The sequence below is a fragment of the Rutidosis leptorrhynchoides genome, chromosome 3 (assembly GCF_046630445.1).
Source record: "Rutidosis leptorrhynchoides isolate AG116_Rl617_1_P2 chromosome 3, CSIRO_AGI_Rlap_v1, whole genome shotgun sequence".
NCBI classification, from domain to species: Eukaryota; Viridiplantae; Streptophyta; class Magnoliopsida; order Asterales; family Asteraceae; genus Rutidosis; species Rutidosis leptorrhynchoides.
This window is the reverse complement of record NC_092335.1, coordinates 622,829,889-622,840,520: the sequence shown is the minus strand read 5'-3', so window position 1 is coordinate 622,840,520 and position 10,632 is coordinate 622,829,889.

The following is a 10,632-nucleotide window of genomic DNA, read 5'->3' as shown; positions in this document are numbered from 1 at the left end:
TATATAAAGCACTACACTAAGCATACCGTACGATCTCTAAGCAACGAGCTAAAGATACAACAACAATATAAGTTCACCAACGACGATGTGAACCACGCCAAATAGCTACACCCGGAGGGTTAGCTACAACACAACAATACATTAATATATAACAATATAAACGAACAAGGTTAACACCTTAACCCAATACCGAGAACCAAGTACCACAATGAAGATTGGCCGAACTACACGAGCCTTAGTAATCCGAAACCACACGAGATTACTATCTTCACAACATCGAGGTTGGCCGAACTACACGAGCCTTAGTAATCCGAAACCACACGAGATTACTACCTCAATAAGATGACCGAACTACACGAGTCACCATGAATCCGAACTACACGAGATTCATTTTTGATAAGATGACCGAACTACACGCGTCATCGTGAATCCGAACTACACGCGATTCACTTCGCCAACTCAAAACCCTTCGCCATTGGGGTTATATCATCCACATCACAACCACGTGTGATAGTGTACACACAAAATGTGTACCTCGCCAAAGGTGGTCAACCAAAACGCACAACCGTGCCAAATTGGATCTAAACGCAAGCCTATCAAATCCACCTATATGTGAAGTGAGCTCTATAACCGAGAACCACTTCACCCGACCCGCACCCATCCTACACATACATATGCACATAGGATATTAACACTCACCTTGAAGTCTTGAAGAATGCTTCCAAGTAATCTGCAACTCGTCAATGGAAAGTACCTAATCCATTATCACAAATTCAACAACACACTTAGATTGGATTTACAAACCAACCCAATTCGACACTTAGTGCAAATTTGACCCAAATGCACTACCAAGTACAAACCGCGCCCAAACTAACCGATAATCACTCACACAAGTGAGAATGGTCCTAATATGCCAAATAAACCCGAACTTAAGTGTTAAACACGTGTCATACCCATTTTGACACTTAAACCCTAATTTTGACCCATTAAGTCAAAATCTCACCATTTACAAGTTTTAACACCAAAACACATTTAACTCGGTTTAATACTTCAACTTAATCCATTTTAAGTTTATAAACCTCATTAAATCGCCAATTGGGTCATAATCACCACCAAACCCTAATTTGACCCAAAGTCAAAGTTAGTCAACAAAATAACCTTAAATGGGTTTCAATACTTCCTTAATCACTAACTTAAGTGATTAAACTCAATTTCAAGTCCTAAACATGGCCAATTAGTTTACCAACCCAAAATCCACCAACAATTAACAATAAACCCAATTGCTAGCATCACTAAACCCATTTCATCATCAAAAAGGGTTTTTCATCAAACTAACTCAAACCCTAACTTGAATATCAAATCAAATAGATGAAATTCGGAGTTTGAGCTTACCAATACTACCACAACGTAGCTAGGAACGAGGAGAACAACTTTAAAACCCGAGACTTTGAACGATTCGAGCTTCTTCCTCACCAAAACCTTTAATCTCTCTCTAAGCCTCTCTCTCTCTCTCTCTCTAAGAATGGATGAAGATGATGAGTGGATGTGAATGGGATCCAAAACTGATCCAAACTAGCTCATAAGCCTCACAAATCCGGCCCCATGTGATTTTACCCTTTTACCCCTCATTAAAGCAATTAAAAATAAAGAGGGTTCTGTCAGCAGCAATCGGCGCGGCGCGCCCCAACCCTGCGCGGCGCGCAACACAGCTGAACCAGATTCCTTTGCATATTAATTCCATATAAATATTAAACGAAGCCCGATCTCATATGTCTTTTATAAACAAGTATACAAAATAAATATTCGGGTCTTACAGTAAACGTGTATCATTAAAAAAAAAAAAATTATTGCATGGAATACGGGTTGTGTTGTTTCAGTTTCGGTTTTGCAAGAAGAAGAGAAGAAAAGAAAGCCTTGAAAGAACTCACAGTTTAGAGAGCAAATGAGAGAAAAGTGAGAGCAAAAAGAGAAGCAAGCTTGAAGCATTTTGTGTGTGTGAAAAGTGAGAAGTGAATGTAAGTAAATGTAATACAAAAAAAAAAAAAATTTTTGAACACCCTACCCCCTTGGTAGTCCACGGCATTCAGCAAAAAGAAGGGGAGGTGAGTTGTTTAATGGTCATTAGCAAGTAAAGCCTTACAAAAGTTGGATACATGGTGTTAGTTCATGGGAATGGCAAGTAACTAGATTCCAATCTTTCTTAATCAAACTAGTTCATTCTTAAAATGATACTTACATGTATGTATGGGCTAACTAGTCAACTAATAATGTAGGGTGGGCTTATAAGTCCAAAGTCATGAGTCCATTACACTAATAAAGCCCAAGTTCAAATAATTAACAAATAAATCCAATTAAAAGCCCAAGTAACTAACTAACAACTTTAGTTAATTAGAATGATTAATAATCTTAATCATTAATGTAAATAATATCTAAAAATATTATTCGTGAAAGTTCCGGGTGTCACAAAGACGTTTCGGGCAATTAAAGTCAAGTTCGGGCAATCATGGCAACACGTAAATGTAATAACATACATTCGTTTTATCACACGTATTAATAATAATAATTATTAATAAATAAATGTTGGAAAATCCAGGCATTACATTACCCACCTGTTAAAGAAAATTTCGTCTCGAAATTTAAGCTGAGGTAGAAGGAGGAGTCGGGAAAAGGTGAGGATACTTCCGCATCATTTGATCCTCTCGCTCCCAAGTAAACTCAGGTCCTCGTTTGGCATTCCATCATACTCAGACGATCGGAATCTTGTTGCGTTTCAAAGTTTTGATCTCACGATCCATAATTTCAACAGGTTCTTCCACAAAGTGGAGTTTGTCGTCAATTGTAAGTTCTTCAAGTGGTATGATAAGTTCAGGTGCAGCAAGACACTTCTTTAAGTTTGACACATGGAAGGTAGGATGAACTGAGCTCAGTTGTGCTGGTAGATCCAAACGGTATGCAACGGGTCCAACACGTTCCAAGATTTCAAAAGGACCAATGTACCGTGGGTTTAACTTTCCACGTTTTCCAAAACGGATCACACCTTTCCAAGGTGAAACCTTCAACATAACACGATCACCAACGTCGAATTCAAAGTCTTTACGTTTAAGATCGACATAACTCTTTTGAAGATCGCGGGCAGTCTTTAGTCTGGATTGAATCTGAGAAATCTTCTCCGTGGTTTCGTGGACTACCTCGGGTCCGGTGATTTGCTTTTCACCTACTTCGGCCCAACAAATAGGAGATCAGCACTTTCGGCCATACAATGCTTCAAAAGGTGCAGCATTAATGCTTGAGTAATAACTGTTGTTGTACGAGAATTCTGTAGCGACCCGACCAAAACATGTTTGACGGCGCCGACTACTTAGGTCCCGTTACGTGGTCATAAGTCTTTATCATGATGTTTGACCAAAATATGTCGCATTTATTTCATAAGTAAAAGGATGTTTCAAGTTTACAAATGTAGTTCCAAAGACTAGTTACATTACAATGTTTAACGTACGAATGAAACCTATGTGACACAATTTAAAGTAGTCAAAAGACGCTCCAACTATGCATGTATACTCGACATCCAAGCAAGTATCAAAAAGAGTGCGGAAGCATGTATCAAGTAGCTTTCAAGGACCTGAGAAAACATATAGAAAACTGTCAACAAAAAACGTTGGTGAAATCATAGGTGTTTTAGTAAACGTTGCATTTGAACCACAAGATTTAATATAATATGATTATCAAAATCATTTGCATTCCAAAGTTGTTATTTGTTTCGCGGACACCCAATTATCAAACTTAACTGTTTTGCATCCTTTGCGTAGTGTTAGAACATACACTAGACCCGAAAATATATTTTATCCGCTAACGGTAGCGAACCGTCCGAATGAGGCTCGTCAAGCCCATGTGATCACATAATATAAGTTCACGTTTACACCCTGTAAGTGTAACTAATGATAATTGAATTGAGGATTTTCGTTCAAACCCGTACGTGGAATGTTCGTTTTTGTACTTGTGTTCAATGTATAAAAGTATGATACGTATATGTTTCTCATCCCATAGTTTAAAGCATAAAAGTTGTTTGAAAGATGGGACTATGATCTCACCTTGAGTGCACGTATGAAAAGTACTTCACAAAGTAACGTGTGCGAAGAATAATGCTAGTCTTGACCTAAACAAATAGGTCGTATCAATAACAGTAAACACGATAGGTCAAAGATGTTCAATTAGTCCTATGGCTCGTTACGACTCGATTATGTAGCATGTGAAATCAAATTGTCAAGTTTCATGCAAGATACAAGTATAGAAACAAGTTAGGAAGGTTGCATAATCATTTGGTTAAGTTTTACAAAAAGTCAAACTTTGGTCGGTCAAAGTCAACGAAAAAGTCAACACGTTCGGGTCGGGTCCCGAACTATTTTTCTGAGGTTATTAATCATGTATGAGCATGTTAGAACAAGTTACATGTGAATCGGAGGTGCGTAGCATAGCAAACATTATTCAAAAATCGACAAAGTTGGACAGACCACTTTGGCGCGCCGCGCGGGTATATGGCGCGCCGCGCCATTACCTGTGCAGAGAAATTCTGGCAGTTTTTAAGTTTTATGCACGAACCTAACTTCAACCAATCACCATTTATGACCCGCAAACAACCAAAGCATGTATCTTATATCATCGGAAAGGTATTTTGACAAGGAAAACAACTAAACACATTTCATCCATCACATTTACTTTTACAACAACCAAAATCACATTCAAAGCTCCTCATTAAATGCACTCAAGTTCATAAATGAAATTCGATGATTGGGCAACCAATTTACATGAATGATATGCCGTTTCGAAGGTGATCAAGCATACAATACAACCTAACACTTACAAATAACATTTCATGTCATTCAAAGCATCAAAAGTTCATTTCAAGTTCATCAAACCCTAACCCAAATCCACCAAAACCAATAATCAAGTTTATGAAGTTTTCTAAAACAACCTACACATCAAATTGAAGCTAGTGCTACTAGTAACACATTTAATACTTGCACTTTACCATAACAACAACATTTAAGCAACCAAATTACCAAATCAAACACACCAAAGTTCATATTCAAGCTAGTTACTTCAAATAACGAAATCGAGCATATAAATCATATATTCATGTTAGAATTGAGCCATAGACACTAATTAACAACTTTATAAGTTAAAAACATCAAGAACACAAAATCTAGTGATTTTAGAAAGTTACCCAAACTTGATGAAATCGGTATAGAATCGAAGAGGAAGATGAGAGGATTCCGAATATGCAATTTGTTTAGATGGATGCTTGCTCGATTTGATTTGGATGATGAATCCTTGAAGTGGTGTTTGAGAGATTTGGTGAAAGTATTAGAGAAAATGGAAAAAGAAAAGGGATTAATGAATGGATGAGAGTGAAGGGTTGACTAGTTGACCTAGTCACCTCTTTGCTCTCTTAGCAACAATGGTCCCTCTAGTTCGGTTGCGGGTGCGTGAATTACCTAAACGAGATATTTTTAAAACGCGTATTAACGGGAGATGTTATAAACATATAACGGGATTTTAAATAGTTAAACGGAAAAGTAAACGGAAAAAGGCGGGATGTTACATTACCTACTCCTTAAAAGAAATTTCGTCCCGAAATTTAAGTAGGCGTAGTAGTCGTTGTTTCTTCCTCGGGATCTTGCGTTTCCGGAGCCGGGAATAAATGAGGGTATTTCTTTTGCATTTGATCTTGCCTTTCCCAAGTAAACTCGGGTCCCCTTTTGGCATTCCAACGGACTTTAACAATCAGGATTCGACTTTGTTTCAATGTCTTGACGGAGGTGTCCACAATTTCAATCGGTTCCTCCACAAAATGAAGTTTGTCATCAATAGTAAGTTCCTCGAGAGGGATGACGATATCGGGTGACACTTTTTCAAATTAGATACATGGAAGGTAGGATGAACGGAGTTCAATTGAGGCGGAAGATCTAAACGATAAGCAACGGTTCCAATACGCTCCAAGATTTCGAAAGGACCAATATACCGCGGATTTAGCTTCCCACGTTTCCCAAAACGGATTACACCTTTTCAAGCTGCGACTTTTAACATGACGCGATCACCGACTTGAAATTCAAGGTCGTTGCATCTTTTGTCGGCATAGCACTTTTGACGACTCCGGGCCGTCCGAAGCCTATCTCGGATTTGAACGATCTTTTCGGTGGTTTCGTGAATGAGTTCGGGTCCGGTGATTTGTACGTCGCCTACTTCGGCCCAACAAAGAGGAGAACGGCATTTTCGGCCATATAATGCTTCGAATGGGGCGGCTTTTATACTCGCGTGATAACTATTGTTGTCAGAGAACTCGGCGAGAGGTAAGTGCTTGTCCCAAGCTTTTCCAAAATCAACCACGCAAGCTCGTAACATGTCCTCTAAGGTTTAAATTGTACGTTCGCTTTGTCCATCGGTTTGAGGATGATATGCGGTGCTCATGTCTAAACGCGTTCCCAACGCTTCTTGCAAGGTACGCCAAAATCTAGAAACAAAACGGCCATCTCGGTCGGAGATAATCGATAAAGGTATACCGTGTCGGGCTACGATCTCCTTGATATAAAGTAGTGCAAGTTTCTCCATTTTGTCGGTCTCCTTCATGGCGAGAAAGTGTACGGATTTGGTGAGACGGTCAACAATAACCCAAATGGTATCATAACCGCCCGTCGTTTTTGGTAGTTTGGTGATAAAATCCATTGTTATTCTTTCCCACTTCCATTGTGGGATTTCGGGTTGTTGAAGTAATCCAGATGGTCTTTGGTGTTCGGCTTTGACTTTGGAGCATGTCAAACACTTGGAAACATAAGTAGCTACGTCCCTTTTGATGTTCGGCCACCAATATAGTTGTTTAAGGTCGTGGTACATCTTATTGGCACCGGGGTGAATCGAGTATCGTGACTTATGGGCTTCATCTAAAATAAGGCTTCGTAGGTCCCCATAACTAGGCACCCAAATCCTTCCGGCGAAATATCGGAGTCCGGTCTCTCTAATTTCGAATCGAGCGACGAGAATGTTCAAGAGCTCGTGTGAAACGTTTTCATCCTTGAGAGCCTCATCTTGGGCTACCCGAATTTGGCTATTAAGGTTGGTGTGGATGGTGATGTTTAAGGCTCGGACACGAAGAGGCACCGCTCTTTCTTTTCAACTTAAGGCATCGGTTACTACATTTGCCTTCCCGGGATGGTAACGAAGCTCGCAATCGTAATCGTTTAAGGTTTCAATCCACCTTCGTTGTCTCATGTTTAGTTGCTTTTGGTCGAAGATGTGTTGGAGACTTTTGTGATCGGTAAAGATAGTACTCTTGGTTCCATAAAGATAGTGTCTCCACATTTTAAGTGCAAAGACAACGGCTCCGAGTTCGAGATCATGTGTCGTGTAGTTTCGTTCATGAATTTTGAGTTGTCGAGAAGCATAAGAAATGACTTTCGTTCGTTGCATCAACACACACCCAAAACCATGTTTCGAGGCATCGCAATACACAACAAAATCGTCATTGCCTTCGGGAAGTGACAAGATAGGAGCGGTGGTTAGCTTTGTTTTCAAGATTTGAAATGCGGATTCTTGTTCGGTCGCCCAATTGAATTTCTTTCCCTTGTGAGTTAAAGCGGTTAGAGGACAAGCAACCAAAGAGAAATCCTTGATGAATCTACGGTAGTATCCGGCGAGACCCAAGAATTGACGAATGTGAGTAGGAGTAGTGGGAGTCACCCATTTACTAATGGCATCGATTTTCGTTGAATCGTCTTTAATACCTTGGTCACTTACAACATGACCAAAAAATTGAACTTCCTTCAACCAAAATTCACACTTGGAGAATTTGGCATAGAGTCGTTCTTGTCTTAAAAGTTCAAGCACGAGCCGGAGGTGTTCCTCGTGTTCTTCTTCGCTTTTAGAATAAACCAAAATATCATCGATGAACACGATAACGAATTTGTCAAGATACGGTTTGCACACGCGGTTCATAAGATCCATGAACACCGCCGGTGCGTTAGTGAGACCAAATGGTATTACAAGAAATTCATAACTACCATAACGAGTTCGGAAAGCGGTTTTGGAGACATCTTCCCCCTTAACCCTTAATTGATGATAACCCGAGCGGAGATCGATTTTTGAATATACACAAGATCCTTGTAGTTGATCAAAGAGGTCATCGATGCGAGGAAGAGGATATCGGTTCTTAACCGTCAATTTGTTTAGTTCACGATAATCAATGCACATTCGTAGGGATCTGTCTTTCTTTTTAACAAACAAAATCGGAGCGCCCCAAGGTGAATGGCTAGGTTGGATAAAATCACGATCAAGTAGTTCTTGGATTTGACTTTGCAATTCTTGCATTTCGGATGGAGCGAGTCTATATGGTGCACGTGCTACGGGTGCGTCTCCCGGAATAAGATCGATTTGGAATTCAACCGGTCGATGAGGTGGAAGACCCGGCAATTCGTCGGGAAATACATCGGAATAGTCACTAACAATTGGCACATCATCGATGTGCTTCTCATCGGACTCGGCTTTCTTAACGTGAGCAAGGATCACAAAACAACCCTTACGGAGTAGTTTTCTAACTTTAAAACACGAAACGAGGTTGAGTCCGGTGCAACTCTTATCGCCATAGACGATCAAAGGTTCACCATTCTCGATAGGGATTCGGATTGCGTTAAGATCACAAAGGATGTGAGATTTCGTTTTGGCTAGCCAATTCATACCGATTAATACATCGAAGCTTCCTAGTTCCATGGGTATCAAGTCAATTTCAAACTCATTACCCAAAATGTTTAACGTACACCCCCGGTAATATGTGTCAGCACTCAGTAGTTTTCCGTTGGCCACTTCAATGGTATAAGTGGTATCTAGTGGGAGTGGTGGAGTATTAAAAGGATGAGTCAAAGTCTTGGATACAAAACTCTTATCGGCACCCGAATCGAATAAACAAGTAACATAAGTGTTGTTGAGGAGAAACGTACCCGTGACTAATTCATTGTCATCTCGGGCTTCCTCGGTGTTGATGTTGAAAGCTCGACCGCGTGTGTTGGGGTTGGCTTTCTTCTTCGGACAAGCATTTCTAAAATGTCCCGTTTGGCCACATTCATAACAAGTACCCGGTTTTGGTGCATTGGGCACCTTTTGAGCGACGGGGGCGGCACTTCTACAGTCGTTGGCCACATGACCACCCCTTTGACACCGGTGGCAAAATAGATTACTACATTCACCATAGTGGTGCTTGTGGCATTTGTTGCAAAAGGGTTTATTTCCGCCATAACTTTTCTTGGCGTCGGAGGTGTAAGGCTTCTTAGCAAAGTTGTTGTTGCTTGATTGGGAGGGTTCCCACTTTCTTTTGTTGCCGCCCGATTTATCCTCGGTCTTAGGTGCCGGAACTACGATTTCGTCAACCGTTTCGATCAATTGACGGGCCATGTTTAATGCTTGTTGTAGGTTAGCGGGTTTGGATGATATCACCCCTTGTTTGATGCTCTTTGGAAGACCATACATATAAAGTTCGACCCTTTGAGATTCGGGGTTCACGAGGTTGGGACACATCAAGGATAGTTCGGAGAATCGTTGATTATAGGCCTTGAGATCGTTTCCGACCGCCTCTAAGGTTCTTAGCTCTTGTTCGAGCTTTCAGGTTTCTTCGCGAGGGAAATATTCGATGACCATCTTTTCCCTTAAATCGGCCCAAGAGAGGGCTTGAGCTTCATCGGTACCCACCGATTGTACATAAGTATTCCACCATGTAAGAGCGACACCGGCGAAGGTAGAGTGGAGTATTTGACCTTGTCTTGGTCCCGACAACCGCTTATGCTAAAGACGGCCTCCGTTTGTTTGAACCATCGAGTAAGAGTAACCGGTCCCCCGGTTCCATCAAAAGTGTGAGGTTTGCACCCCATGAAGGATTTGTAGGAGCACCCTTCGTTTGAGTTACCGGCTCCATTGTTGTTGTTGTTGTGGTTGTTGTTATTGTTGGAGGAGTGATCGGCCATGGCCGCTTCCACGGCGGTGGCTATCATTCGTTGTAGAGCTTGTTCGGGAGTCTCATGGCGTGGCACACGACGAGGAGGCATTGTTCCTTCAAAATACAAGAATACCGTTGATTAGTATTCTTAATAATACTAACCATGATATGGAGTAAGGATAGAGAAAAATTTTCCTTGACTCGCCTTAAATTCTTTATGTCATAATGTCGGAATGTTCATATGAGTCACCGTAATATAATCACGGAAATTATATTACCCTAATTCATATGTGCATTCGACACTAATTCATATAGTCAAGGTGGCGCGTCAATTAAATTAAGTAACGTGAGATTAAGATTGAATAAGAATTTGATGTGATAGACGAGTTCGAGTATAATGCACAAGTAGTCAAGTAATTCCTACTTCAAGTCTATATGCCGGTTGTAGTCTAGACTCACCAATGTACCCTATGACTCGGGGTTGACACCAATGAACTCTAAATCCCTACAACCAACGCTCTGATACCATCTGTAGCGACCCGACCAAAACATGTTTGACGGCGCCGACTACTTAGGTCCCGTTACATGGTCATAAGTCTTTATCATGACGTTTGACCAAAATATGTCGCATTTATTTCATAAGTAAAAGGATGTTTCAA